Source organism: Anoplophora glabripennis, unplaced genomic scaffold, assembly GCF_000390285.2.
Source record: "Anoplophora glabripennis isolate ALB-LARVAE unplaced genomic scaffold, Agla_2.0 scaffold697, whole genome shotgun sequence".
Lineage (NCBI taxonomy): Eukaryota > Metazoa > Arthropoda > Insecta > Coleoptera > Cerambycidae > Anoplophora > Anoplophora glabripennis.
Genome location: NW_019416792.1, coordinates 89495 through 105548, shown reverse-complemented (window position 1 = coordinate 105548; position 16054 = coordinate 89495).

The following is a 16054-nucleotide window of genomic DNA, read 5'->3' as shown; positions in this document are numbered from 1 at the left end:
TTTAACAATAGATTATGAGTTACAGCGTTAAAGACTTAATACGACTGGATTTTACTGTGAACTGAACTGACTAAGTTTTTTAGTTATATTTATAGGTTTTCTTATGCTAACGCAAGTACAAGCATTCTTAGAATCTGCTGCTGTGCTTGCGCTTTACATGAGATTGCTTTGTTTCGAGGAAGTTGTTATCTGTGGTGTCATATTGCTTGATATTTAATATTCTTAGATAATTTTCGTATATAACAACTCCCCCTTTTTAAGAAAAGTTGGTGTGTTTTCGCCAACTTTTTAGGGAAAATCCTGCATCTCTTCTTCTTCTGTGCGAAGATGAGGTCTTCTTCGTAGAAGGGTGTTGATTCTTTTCAGCATCTCGTTAGGGGTTGTTTCTTCAGATTTCTTGCAGCATTTATTCCTGCATTTCCAGGCGATGTAGATGAAGACGAGACCTATCACGGCACCAATGGTAAGGTAGGTCGTCAGGGAAATATGTTTGGTGATGAAGGTTTCATTTATTAATTTATCCAGGTCTCTGGAATATTGCTCGAGTTTGTGGTTGGCTATATCCAAATTTTCTACATTTAGGTGATCGAACTGAAGAGGTTTTACTTCGGGCAATTGTAGTTTTTCGGGTATACCACTACAACAGTCATATGGTATAAGCACTGGGTGAGAGTTGTCTGTAATGTTCAAAGTATTACGACTTTATGTTTCCACTTCCGTTATACCGACGAATGCATAACAATCTGGTTGAAGTTTTAACACCGAGTTTTTGTCAATGGTGATAATTCTTGCGTCCATTAAGTTGCAGTTTATTGTAACACGAATAGGTTCTGACACAATGATTAACCATACGTTGTCTTGTAATTTTTGGACGTTATAACCTTGTCCGTAAACGAGAGTACTTTCACAGTTTTCGGGAACTTTTCTGAAATTTTTCAGTAGCTGGGCTTCACATGCTGCGTGCTGTCAATTGGGTAAGCATAGAGGTCAGGACATAACTTTTTGCGGGCACCGAGTTGTTTGCATGTGCTCAAACTCTTGACGGGAATGTACATTAAAGAATCATCATTTCGCGCAATGTATTTTTGTGAAAATGACAAAACATGATGCAGACCAGTTCTATTATCTAATATAGGGATAGNCCGCCAATTTGCCGCGATCTGATTGGTCGAGAGACGTGGCCAATTTGAATGCTACGCTCTGATTGGTCGTGGCCTAAAAGTGGAGGAGAGGGGGTAAAATTCGTCAAAAGTTTTCAGACTGAATCTCCATAAGAAAATACATGGGGTTGTGGAGCAGGATCGGCACCGCTATTCTACTGGGGGGGTTGTGCGCGGCATGGCGACGGCATGTGGAAGACGTTCAGCGTGTTGTAGCAAGCAGTGGCGGCTCAAATATTTTCATTTTTATTGGCTACCTGATCAAATTCTTCGGAAATATAAGGAATTTTATAATTTTATTTTTAATCTGTCTGGTTTAGTATTAAGTGTTACCGCAAAAAATATTCTTGGATAATCCCCAGAAAACATGTTTTCAAAATTTTTATTAAACATTAAGTGGCACATTTATATTATCTCTAATGTTATTTTGTGTATAAATAATATTTTCCATTGCGATTTAAACGGTTTGAAATGTATTGCAAAATAAAAAAAACTTTGGGAAAGATTTGACATGCTAAAAGAGTGGAACAGGAATCCAGAGAAAAAGAACATTTAGTAGATGTCGCTATAGATCATTTAGTAATAAATGTGAATGATGAGGAATTGCCTGATGATGATAAAGGCGCCGATGTATGCTTGTAACATATGCCTTTATTGCCCTTAATAATGTTGACTTGCTTTGGAGTAATCTTTGTATTTTTTTTTTAATTCAATACGTATTTTATAATACAAAATATATAAATAACATACTATGAAAGTTTTCTTGATTTTTTAAGATATACTATTTTTCGTAACAAAAACGATATTTTCAAAGTAACACATCGTAAATATTGTAAGCTTGTCAAAAGACCTCTTTCTGATCTCTACGTTTAATTTCCTGTTTCGAATTTTCACGTCTTCAAATTACATAAATAATAAATATTTGAAAGTACGGTTAGATAATGCTGTTTTTGACAATGATAATTTTATTAAATGCCATTTTTTTACTTACTTGAACAAACCATTACTCTTGAAGTAGAGTAGGTATCTTTGGTGGTAAAAAAAAAAACAGAAAACTTTTTAAGAAATGTTGGTGTTTTTCGCCGACTTTTTAGGGAATATCTTGCATCTCTTCGTCTTCGGTGAGAAGATGAGGTCTTTTTCGTAGAAGGGTGCTGATTCTTTTCAGCATCTCGTTAGGGGTTGTTTCTTCAGATTTCTTACAGCATCTATTCCTGCATTTCCAGGCGATGTAGATGAAGGCGAGACCTATCACGGCACCAATGGTAAGGTAGGTCGCCAGGGAAATATGTTTGGCGATGAAGGGTTCGTTTATTTATTTATTCAGGTCTCTGGAATATTGCTCAAGTTTGTGGTTGGCTATATCCAAATTTTCTACGTTTAGATGGTCGAACTGAAGAGGTTTTAATTCGGGTAATTGTAGTTTTTCGGGTATATCACTACAACAGTCATATGGTATAAGCACTGGGTGAGAGTTGTCTGTAATGTTCAAAGTATTACGACTTTCTGTTTGCACTTTCGTTATACCGACGAATGCATAACAATCTGGTTGAAGTTTTAACACCGATTTTTTGTCAATGGTGATAATTCTAGCGTCCATTAAATTGCAGTTTATTGTAACACGAATAGGTTCGAATACAATGATTAACCACACGTTGTCTTGTAGTTTTTGGACATTATAACCTTGTCCATAAACGAGAGTACCTATTTTAACAATTTTCGAGAACTTTTCTGAAATTTTTCAGTAGCTGAGCTTCGCATGCTGTGCTGCTGTCAATTGGGTAAGCGTAGAGGTCAGAACATAACTTTTTGAGGGCACCGAGTTGTTTGCATGTGCTCAAATTCTTGACGGGAATGTACATTAAGGAATCATCATTCCGCGCCATGTATTTTTGTGAAAATGACAAAACATGATGCAGATTGTCTAATATAGGGATAGAGTATAAATTATATAAGGTATAAAGCTGTTGTTCTACTAATGGTATTCTTAGAACAAAGACAAGATCTGATTTTGACTGAAAAGCTTCTAATTCAATAATTTCCAAGTACAAGGGAATTTTTGAGTATTTTACCGGGAGAGGTAAATTATTTTTGACTAAATTTTGAGAAATTTTCTGGAGTGCGGTAATCAAATCTTCAGGTGTAATGATAGCCGAATGTATTATTTTTAAACGGGCAAAGGTGATAGCGTTTAAAATGTCATCGACATTGCTCTGAAGGTATAAGTAACTTCCAGTTAATTTTTCGCATATTTCGACAAATCTCAGTTCAGCTTGAACTAGTACAACTCTATCATTTATCTTAGTTAATGAATTTTGAATTTTTCCCATGTCTTCCTCAAAGGTTTTTTGGATAATTTGCAATTTTTGAACTGTGTCATTAAATGTTTTTGTAACTTGTGTAGTAACAGATATTTGATTTTTCAAAAGATTTTCCATCTGGTGTTGGTCATTGTTTAATTTGTTAATACTGTCTGTAAAAAATTGACCGTCTTCGGCATCTAAATTGCCGGTAATAGACTTAAATATGCTACCTACGCCGTTTATTAAACCTCGCTTAAAACTTAAAAAAATTGAGTCTAAGATGTTATTGTTGTTATTAAAAACTTCTTCAAGACTTGACAAATTTTTGTGGACTAGCAATATCCATCTGTCGTTAGATATTACTATCCTTGTTTCGTCATGGTAATAGACTCCAACTGTGTTGTTAATAGGTGTTATTTGGTACTGGGATATTGCCGTTCCAGTCAGCAAGATGAACCTGTAAAGTAATTAGGCTTCAAAATGTGGTTTTAACCTATCGAAGTTTACTTTAGTTCTTTGTTTGATTTTTGGATTAAGTGTAGCTGAATTTTTGTGGAGTTCTAGAATTTCGAAAGCACCATTAAATTTGTTATGTAATTTGTCAGTAATTTGGGATTCTTTTAGGTATACTTTTTGACCAATTTGATATTCGGGAGGTTCTTTTGAAACATGAGTGTCGAATCGAATTTTGGCTTTTTGTTTTTGTGCTTCTGTTCTTGTGCGTGCAACTTTGCAATAACAGGAGAGTCGATTATTTAAATCTCTCACGTACTTGGTAACTAGTTCTTTTTGGTTGTATAGTGTTTCAGGGGGTCTGCTAGACGTGTGTCCGAAGACTAACTCATAGGATGTGAATCCATGAGTCTTGTTTGTGGAGTTATTATAACATATTACTGCATATTGTAATATATTAAATGGGTGTTCGTCGGGGTGGTCTGTGACGTGTATTCGGATCATTTCTAACAGGGTGGAATGAAACCTTTCTAAAGAACCGTTTGATTGTGGATGTCCTACACTGGAGTATGTTATTTTAATATCATAGAGGTTACACAAATCTCTTAAAGTAGCGTTGTCAAATTCTCGTCCGTAGTCGCAATGGATGCGGAGAGGTGTTCCAAAATGTTGGAAATATACAAGTAGGGTATTCACGACTGACTTTGCTGATTTATCACTTATAGGATAGGCTTGGCTGAATTTTGTCAGTTTGTCGCGTATCGTCAAAGCATAATTTTTGGTAGGGACTTCTAAGATGCCAACGTTTATGCGTTCAAAAGGAGCTTTTGGGGTTTCTGTGATGACTAGAGGCGAGTCTAAATTTTTGCGACGGGCTTTTGTTTTTTGATAGGTATCATATTGTTTTATATATTTTTCAACGGTTTTTGTCAGACCTTTCAAAATGTATTTTCCTCTAATATGTCGGATGGTTTCATTTATTCCGCGATGGAGGTGAGCTTTACCGGAGTGGTACTGGTCTATAATAATTGGAATTTCGGCCTCATTAGGCGTTCTTGTAACGTCTTGACATATTTTGAGTTTTACGTCTTTTTCGGCTAAAAGAAATGATAAAATTTCGAAAACAGGAAGGTCAAGATTATTTTTTATGTAATATTTTTCCGAATTCTTCGCGACCATTGTATAATGACGCAAATAAGTGTTGAATTACAGAATCGGCGTCGAATGGTAGAGCGACGATAAAATAATTTCTATTCTGCGCAATTTATTTAATTTTAAATTACAGAAGTCTGCGTTTTCTTCGAACAAATCTTCAATGATTTTGTAGTGAAAATCTTTGAGATTGTTTTGTTGGAAAAAGGTCACTATGTTTTTGTTATTTTTGTCTAAAAGTTGTTCATTTGAAAATTCAATTTTGGAATATTCAATGAGTGATTGTGTTTTGTATAAATTCATAAAAGTTTCAAATTCTTTTACCACGTCATCGTTCTCATTTTCGGGATCTTCAGGATCGGGGTCAGTTGAAGTTTGGGGTTTTTGAATGGGGTACGTTATTAATTTGGAGTTTGCTTGAAAGTTAGAACAATTTTGAAGACGGTTTATTTTTATTCGGGAAAGAGCGTCTGCATTTTTGTTAATGCGACCGGGTTTATTTCAATTTCGTACTAGTACTCTTCGAGTTTTAGGCGCCAGCGTGCTAGACGGCTGCCAGGGTCTTTAATTGAGAAAAGCCAGGTTAGAGGCTTATCGGTTATCAGTTTAAATTTTCTACCAAAAAATGTTTTACAGCCCATAAAATAGCTAAGAGTTCACGTTCTATGGTGGAGTATTTAGTTTCAGCTTTGCAGAGTGTTCTTGAGGCAAAGGCTATTGGAAGGTCTTTACCTACGGGACCTTGGGAGAGGACAGCACCAATAGCAAAGGCACTTGCGTCAGTGGTGAGTATGAAAGTTTCATCGAAGTTTGGATAGATAAGAATTGGAGTCGAAATGAGTGCTCGTTTTAATTCGTCAAAAGATTTTTTGCATTCAGAGTCAAAATTGAAGGGGACATCTTTCTGTAATCATTTAGTGAGGTTTGGATAATTTAGCAAAATTACTGATGAATTTTCGGTAGTAGCCTGCAAGTCCAAGAAAGGATTTGATCTCTTTTTGATTAGTAGGTTGAGGAAAATTTTGGATATAAGATATTTTTTTCAGGGTTAGGTTTTACACCTTATTTCGTAATGAGATGGGGTAAGCGTCTTCTTTGCGGAGAAACTCACTTATCTGGCTGGATTTTTAGGTTGGCATTGCGAAGACGTTTAAACACTTCTGTGAGACGGGAAATGTGTTCGTGGACGGTTGGAGAATATACAGGGTGTTTCAGGATTAAGTCGACAAACTTTAAGGAGATATTCCCCATAAAAAAATAAGAAAAAAATCAAGTATAATTTTTTTCCAGAGACGCTTCATTTTCGAAATATAGGGCGTTAAAGATATTTAAAAAAAATCGAATTTTTTAAATAACTTCTAAATGAAGGAGGCTATTTAAGCCAAATTAGGCATGACACATCTTCTTATAAAATACCATTTTCCACAGAAGTAGAAGTCCCGCAAGCAACCAGGGGCGGAGTTATGGGGACTCAGACTAATTAAATTATAAAAGAAATTAATACGGCCCTACTGAAAATAAAAAATGATGCTGGTTTTAGATAGAACAGTTTGTTATTGACAAAAAGTGTACATTCACTTTTTTTCCTAACTCTTATAGTTTCATGGCAAAATTAATATTTTTCGGAAGGGTGCATCTGGATTCTGTCGGTAAACTTTAAAATGAACCTCGACAAAAATTTTCGAGTAGGCTAATTGTTGCATAAATTATCCATTAGATAAAGCGTTCAAACTAATAATAAAAATAAGTTTAATAATGCCGTCCATATTTTTGAACAATGAATATGCTGATATGGTCTTTCTATACGGTTTTTGTGATGGAAATGCCACGGCGGCTCGCCGTGAATATGCAGTAAGATTTCCTCATCGCAGACTACCAGCAAAGGAAACATTTTCAACGACATTCAGTCGTCTCAGACAAACTGGGTCTTTCGGTATGCCAACTTATGCTGATGGACATTTTGCCCCACTTCAGGACGAAGTAAGATCGAATACTATTTTAAACCATTTCGATGAAAATCCATCCACGAGTGTCAGAAAATCTAGCTATGAGCTAGGTATTTCGTCAAGTTCCATTTGGAAGGCAACATTTATTGCCTCAGGACATACGATGCAGGCGCGTGTTTTGTGACTGGATGTTAAACCAAGCAGAGAATGATGATATAGCCTCTTCTAGTCCGTACGGGCTATAGAAGTTTGGTGTGCCTCGGCTGGCCGTGGGTTGCGAGTTGGATGGTCAGCGAATTGGCTTGGTATCAGGTTGTCGAAAGGATAGGAAATAAATTAAGTTCAACAGAGACCAAAAAAAATAAGTTTATTTATTAGGCGCCACTAGGGTTTCTTCTAGGTGGACCGCTCTGCTTCATACACTCTCCCCTAGTAGAGTGATTCGACCATTTGTACACATTGGTGAAAAATATAAAAAACTTACAGTGGTTCAACAGTATCAGGTTCAAGATTTTATGTGCCAGAATAAAGTTACAGTTTCCAGTCCAAAAACAATCAACATCGGACGCTGGATTCTTCCTGTACCAATTACAATTATACTACTTTACTCTTTATTTATTAATAAATAAATAACTAACTATGTAGCTTGCTAGATAACTTGCTAATTTGCTAAATAACTTGCTTAATGCTTGCTTACTGCTTGCTTAATGCTTGCTTACTGGCAAAGCTAAAATTATTAAAAGAACAGTCCTAATAAGTATACAAAAATTTAACACGTGGTTTTATAATCTTTTTAAAATTCCTTACAAAATGCTTAAAATTTGAATACAACTAAATTAATATAAATGCATACCTTTTGCATGATGTTTGCTGCACAATTTTATCAGATAATATGGAAAAATGTGCTTTATACGTATAGCGTGGAATCTTGCCAGACAAAGGTTCGAGTTAAAATGTCGGAGAACTTCCTCCACCTAATTTTATACGGTAACTGTATAACAGTAATATCAATTTTCATTTCCGCTCTGGCCTCGATTTATATTTAAAATTCCGCGCCATATAGACAACTGTGATTACAAATCAATGATATGTTAATAGTATATCCTACTTCTATGAATTATTATTTGACAACTTGTCTTAACCTAAAATTTTAACTAGCAATTGAACTTTATTAAATATTACAAAAGGTGTTTATAACCCATGGTTATCTAATTGGACTTGTTCTGGACTGGTGCATACAGAGTAAAACCTACTTAAGTGCTATACAAACTATCTACAAGAAGTTTAATCAACAGGTTGTTTATACAACAAATTTATCATATCTTACACATTCTCCTAATTACATCTGTGGCATTAATACATCTGAACTTAACTTTTAGATTGGTGCAAGCATTTTTGTATGATCTTTTGCAAGTAGACATGATAATTAAACAAAATGATATAACAAACAAGTGTGATTATAATGATCAGTTTACGCAAAAAGTAATGTGGACAGATGAGGCAACATTTACTCGAAGGGGAATTTTAAACCAAAGGAACAACCATATTTGGTCCTACGAGAATCCACGGGCGGTAAGGGAACATAGTTTTCAACATGAATTCCATGTAAAGTATGGTTGGGTGTGTTGGATAACACTATAGTTGGTCCCTACTTCCTTCCGCTTCGGTTAAATGCTGACATGTTTAGCGAGTCCCTTGAAAATGGTTTTCAAGACCTGTTAGAAGATGTTCCGTTTAATACTCGAATGAACAGTTGGTTTCAACTAGATGGTTGTCGTGCCCATTTTGGTAGAGGTCCTAGGGAATGGTTCAACATTAATTATCCCAGGAGATGGATTGGTCGTGGAGGACCTGCACCGTGGCCCGCACGTTCACCGGACTTGACACCGATGGATTATTTCGTTTGGGGTGCTGTTAAACAAAAAGTCTACGAGATGCCAGTTGATACCCTAGAAGATCTAAGACAGCGAATAATCCAAGCGTGTCGGGAATTAATTCCAATTCAATGTCGATCGGCCACTACCTCCATAATTAGATGTCTTGCTTGTCTACAGTCCGGAAGCGCCCATTTTGAACAAAATATTTTTTAAATAATTTCATTTTTGATTCACTTTTCGCTTTGTCTAGGTATAATATTAATTGGTAATTTTTTTGGTTGTTTGAATTTACAAATAAATTTTCATGTATTGTTTGCCATCTTATTTTATTTAAAAGTACACAACACAAGTAAATGAAGTGACTACAAACCGCCTGAAAAAATTTAGGAGTATTGCAAGAGTTGTTACGTTGCCGCATTACGACATAGTCACATTAGATGTTAGGTACTTAAATATTTCTATTGTTTTCTTCATCATTTTTTTTTTCTTAAAAAAACACTATATCTCAAAAACGAAGCATCTCCTAAATAATTTTAATACTATTGGTTAAACCCAAGGGAATGAGAGACAAAAAGGCTTATTTGACTCACACATACTCGAGACTAAGACCAATTTTAATAGGTACTATATTTTTTTAGGTTTTATGAGGAACGTCTTCCTAAAGTTTATCGACAGAATCCAGAAGCACCCTTCCGAAAAATCAATTTTGCCATGAAACTATAGAAGTTAGGAAAAAAGTGAATGTACACTTTTTGTCGATAACAAACTGTTCTATCTAAAAACAGCATCATTTTTTATTTTCAGTAGGGCCGTATTAATTTTTTTATAATTTAATGAGTCTACTTCTATGGAAAAATGGTATCTTATAAGAAGATGTGTCATGCCAAATTTGTCTTAAATAGCCTTCTTCATTTAGAAGTTACTTAAAAAATTCGAATTTTTTAAAAAAATCTTTAACGCCCTTATATTTCGAAAATGAAGCGTATCTGGAAAAAAATTTATACTTGATTTTTTCTTATTTTTTATGAGGAATATCTCCTTAAAGTTTGTCGACTTAATCCTGAAACACCCTGTATATATCGTCCATGTATACGAGACATCTTTCATTTTGGATTCCTAAAAGAATGTTGTCCATCACCCTCTGAAAAGTAGAAGATGCGTTTGTTTAGCCCAAATGACATACGAACGAATTCGTAGTGGCCATTGTCCACACTCAATGCGGTTTTTGGGATATCCTTTGGATCTATTTCGATCTGGTGGAAGTATTGACACTGGCCTAGCTGGTTTAGAAAGTCAGAAATATTCGGCAGGGGGTACTTGTCTCCTACAGTCAACTCATTCGATTTTCTAGTCAACAACGACTCGCCATTTCTGCTTGCCAGAAGCGTCAAGCTTTTTTGGAACGACCCACACTGGATGATAACGGTATGATTTTGTAAATACTGGTTTTGCGTCGTTGGTATCTATAGAGTGTTTAATTTCATTGGTGAAGGTTAGTTGGTCACCCTAAAGATAGAAAATGTCACAGAAATCTAGACAAAGTTGGGTTAACAATTCGCTTTCTTCTTCATTTAGGTGGCCTAAACAAAGCTGATTTTTTATTTCGCTATGTCTATCTGAGTAAATTTGAGTATCTTTTTCGTTAAAATTATTTAGAGAAAAATTTTGGATTGGTTCTAATTCTATATCCGAAAAGTTTACTGTTTTTGGTACTGCATTGGCGTTTATTACAGAAGTAAGAAATTCACCTTTGTCATTTATTTGAACAATCGCATGGGGTAGTCTTACTTTTTCTATTTCTGTAGCTAGCAGTATAGCTTCAGTATTACTATTATCCAAATGGCATTTCAATTTTAAAATTTGTTCTGTACCCGGTTCAATTGAGATTACATTTGAAATTTGGGTAGTGTCATTAGTGACTTGATTTTGGCAATTTTTTGTTTCCGCATTAACAGGTTGGTCCGTAACTTTGTGAATAGTGATCGTTTTGAAACTAGTCACTAGTTGTTTGATCTTGATGTCTACTATACAGTTGTAATTTTCTAAAAAGTCCGAACCAAGGAATCCATCGAACTCTATATCGAGATCGCACACATAAACTTTAAACGGTTCGTCTTTGTCGAATGGAATAAGAACTGATTCGTTAATAGTTATTTTTGGATCAGTTATACCTTGAACAGACAACATTTTCGGGACATCTTCTACTATAATTTTGACAAATTTTGGGTTTAAATATAGACAAACCTGCGCCTGTGTCGATTAGTAGTTTATAGGTGTTAGTAGCGTCATAAATGTAATATAAATTTTTGGATTTTACAGATAATAAGGGGCTTACAGAAATTGCTGTTCCGGGAAGTTGAGATTGGGGTTCAAATTGTCCAAACTCATTTTGACAAATTGGGTTTGTAACACTGTCATGTTGGAATTCTTGTGATTCGGTGGGTCTGACTGGGAAGGTGGACCTTGTCGAAAATCCTGATCGTATACGTTGCATCAAAAATTGATTCCTCGTAGTAGTAATTTTCGGAGGGACCATTAGCAGTATAATAGTCTTCGTTAGTGTTATAATATTCTGAATTAAGCAGAATAATAATTCGGATTTGCGGAGTTATTATCAGTATAATAATTGTCGTTGTCATTTTCAGCTACGTGATGATTTTGGTTAGATGGTTCTAGAACTTCGGGTTCGCTTTCTTGGTTAAGATGAAGCGTTTTTCTGTTAATGTTTGGTCTAAAATAATTAGGATTCGGTTGAATCGCAAGGGGTCTTGGAGTGTTAAGATTTGGATTTGGTGTAATGACTGGTGGTCTTGATTTTTGCAAATTTTGTGAGCTTCCAGGGCTCTGACAATAATTAGGCCTTGGTTGTTGGAAATTTTGTAAAGAGACCTGGGGTATAGTGGTTAGGTCTGGGAAAATTTTAAAAATTACCATAACTAAAATTTTGAGAGCTTCTTCTTTGACGACATTCACTATAAAGACATGTCCTGTGCGTTTACAAAATGAACATTGTTTTATGGGTAAAGGCGTGTTAGGTTTACGTGCGGGTATGTTGGTGTTTAATTAGGTAGGAAGTGACGGTAAAGAAAAACGATGTTGAACGATTGATTGTTTAATAATAATGTGCAGGTTATGACAACAACAACACCACGTGCGTGCTGCATACGCGGTTAGAACAGAACTGAACATAACCTAACCAAAAGATATACTACTCCTGAAAACGAACATAAAAACATCAGCCAGATCAGTTGCAAACAAAGCAACTCGGTCGGCTTAAGGTCGATACACACTAACGTACTTACCCGCTTACGAGGGATCGACGTTGCAGTAAAAACTTAGATATATATTATCAACATAGCGTTATTAACTTAACACTCCCACTTATCTAAGTTTTTACCTTGGTTTTTACACACATAGCAACATTAAATAATTTTACAAACACAGCAACATATCAAGTAAANCAGTAAAAACTTAGATATATATTATCAACATAGCGTTATTAACTTAACACTCCCACTTATCTAAATTTTTACCTTGGTTTTTACACACATAGCAACATTAAATAATTTTACAAACACAGCAACATATCAAGTAAACATTATGATTTGTAAGAAACATTAGTAATTAAACCATTGACAAATTTAATTTGTTTAACAAATTATTGAAAACTGGCTTTGGAAGTGCCTTTGTAAACAGATCTGCTAATTGATTATTTGTATTCACATAACTAACAGAAACAGTTCTTTTCTCGCATTCATCGCGCAAAAAATGCACTTTCACATCAATATGTTTTGTTCTATTATGCAGCTGCTGTGCTTGAGTTAGTTTGACTGCGGATTGGTTGTCGACTCCAATTTTTACAGTTGAAATGCTGCATCCAAGTTCCTTGACAAATTGCCTCAACCATAGAGCCTCTCTGATGCCAAGAGCCAGAGCTATATACTCTGCTTCGGTTGTAGATTGTGCCACATTTTGTTTTTTGCAAGTATTTGCAAGTATAAAAACGTAACCATTGGTAGATTTTCTGGTGTCCACACAACCAGCATAGTCTGCATCGGTATAGCCCTTTATCTCAATTTTTGAAGTTTTTGAATACACAATTTTGTAGTATACCGTGTGTTTCAAATAACGGAAAATTCTTTTCACTGCGTGCCAATGTTCATCAGTCCAACTATTAAAGAATCGACTAACTTGATTAACTGTATATGTGATATCTGGACGACTTGTTGTAGCTAAGAACATTAGTGATCCAACTGCCTCACGATATGGTAATGCTTTATTACAGTTCGATTTCTTATTACTTAATATTGATAGAGGTACATTAGGCTCTGCAGGAATCGTTAAAGGTTTAGCTTCACTCATATTGAACTTGTTAAGTAGCTTTGTTATGTAAACATGCTGATGAATACTTATTGTCCCTGCACACAAATTTTGTTCAATTTCAAGTCCAACAAACTGTATTTTATTACCGTTTAAATGCACAGTTATTTTAAACATTAGTTGTAAAGTCTTAATAAGTTCTTTAATTGTACTTTCTGAATTTGACATTAACAGGCTATCGTCCACATAAATGGCTAAATAAATTTCAGCATTATTGAAAATACCAACAAATACGCACTGATCTGTCTTTAATTGTCTGAATTCATATTTGTTAAGAAAAGTTACAAACTTACGGTTCCAGCATCTTGGGGACTGTTTTAATCCATATAAGCTCCTGTTTAACTTACAGACCAGATCCGGCTTCTTCTTATTCTCAAATCCAACAGGCTGCTTCATGTATACACGCTCCGTTAAGTCACCGTATAAGAATGCAGTCTGCACATCAAAGTTTGCAATTTTCAAGTCTTTTTCAGCTGCCAAAGCTAGTAATACTCGAACAGAATCATACCGCACAACCGGCGCGAAAGTGTCCTCGTAGTCCACACCTTTTTCTTGCATAAAGCCACGAGCAACAAGACGCGCTTTGTAACGTACTGGATTGCCTTCCTGGTCAGTCTTTATCCGAAACACCCATTTATTGTCTATCACTTTTACATTATCCGGTAATTTCACTAAGTCCCATGTGTTGTTGGTCTTAAGTGCATCCATTTCTTGTTTCATTGCTTGATGCCACTTTTGAGAGTCCTCACTTTTTATAGCGTCTTCATAACTAGTAGGTTCAAAAATTGTACAGAAATTTGCACTTGTACCATAGTAATCAGGTTTTGCTAGCTGATTTCTGTCACGTAACTGTCTTTCACTTAAATTATCTTCTACTTCATCGCTAGGCTGAAAGTCTTCATCACTGTCCATTTCTTCTGTAACAGTCTGCGAAATCTCTGAACTATCTACACTATCGTCATCTTCTATTTCTTGTACTTCTTCTTGAACATTATTTTCTTCTAAAATTCCAAATTTTAGTATAACAGTGTCCTTCTTAATTGTCACAGTTTCATTCTCGTTAAACGTAACATTACAACTTATTTCAATTTTCCTTTTATCCGCATTCCAAAGTCTATAGTTTGACGAATAACCATCATATCCAACAAATAACAGTTTTTGACTTTTTGAGTCAAATTTCTTTCTAAATTGTGGTGGAATTGACATGTACGCTGTACTTCCAAATATTCTGATATGTTTTATGTCTGGTTTTCGTCCAAACCATCTTTCATAAGGAGTCATATTTTCCACTTTGCTTGAAGCTGTCCTATTCAGTATATAAACAGCTGTATTGACTGCCTCTGACCATAATTCTTGTGGTACATTTTTCTTAATTAACATACTTCTTGCGCTTTCAACAATTGTTCTTAATTCTCTTTCACTTCTTCCATTTTGTTGAGGTGTGTATGGTGCCGAGCATTCATGTGATATACCATTTTTTTTTATAAAATCTTCAAATTCTCTATTAATATATTCTCCTTTACCTTGATCACTTCTTAATATTTTAATCCTGTTACCGGTTTGATTTTCTACAAGCTGCTTGTATTCCTTAAACTTGCTTAAAACATCTGACTTGTGCTTTAGAAAATAAACAGTTGAATAACCACTACAATCGTCTTTAAACAGTACGAAAAATCTAGACCCACTAGGAGATGCAATGTTTATAGGTCCGCACACATCGCTATGAATCATCTCACCTGGCTTGTCTGCCCTCTCTCTTGCTAAGCTTGTGTGTGATTTTCTTGCTTGTTTTCCAAACTGACAGGTTTCACAAAAGAATTCTTCTTTATCGTCAATTTTCAAATTTTTCACCAAATCAGCTGTTTTCTTAATTGCAGTACAATTCACATGTCCAAGGCGATCATGCCATAGTTTTAATGAATTTTTGTTAGCCAAGTTACACTCTACTGCAGGCTTTATTTTAAATTTCATTATCCACAAATTATCTCTGCGTTCTCCTATGCACGATAGTTTTGTATCAATGTCTCTAAACTCACATTTATTTTTGTAAGAGTGGTAGGTAAAATTTCTGTCTGTCATAGCTCCCACTGAAAATAAATTGTGGCTAAGTTCTGGAACATAGAGAACATTATTCATGGTTCGATCATGCCAGCGACCTTCAGCAAAAGCTTGTATTTCTAGAACACCCTTACCAACTGCAGGAATTAATTTGTTATTCGCTATTCTCACGTACATAGGCTCATCCAAAAGTTCTAGCTTTGTAAACCAGTCTTTTTCACCAGTCATATGCATGCTTGCGCCTGAATCACATATCCACTCGTTTTTCTCTACGCTGGTATTGGATAAATGCAAAGAAGTAATATCTCCGATATACGCCGAACTCGATGCCGAATTTGTTTTATTTTTCTTCAAATCTGCAATCCTCTTTCTACATTCTCGTATCCAGTGTCCTTTCTTCTTGCAATAATTACAGGTGCTATTTTTCTTCAACTCTTTTATATTCTTCTTTTTATTATCAGCTTCTACTAGTTTACTCTGTAAGGCCTCGACTTGTAAGGCAAGACGGGATACTTCTTTTAACAGCCTCGCTGCCAAATTTTCAAATGTTTGCTGATCACTGGCAACAGAATCCCACGCCGTACGAAAAGCATTGTATTTTGTGGGCAAACTATTAATTGTTTTTGAGCATATTGCACTTGTACTAATATTTTCGTTTACATCTTTCAGCTGCCTGACAAGTAATTCAATAGATGAAATGTGCTCGGCAATTTTTGAATTTTCTG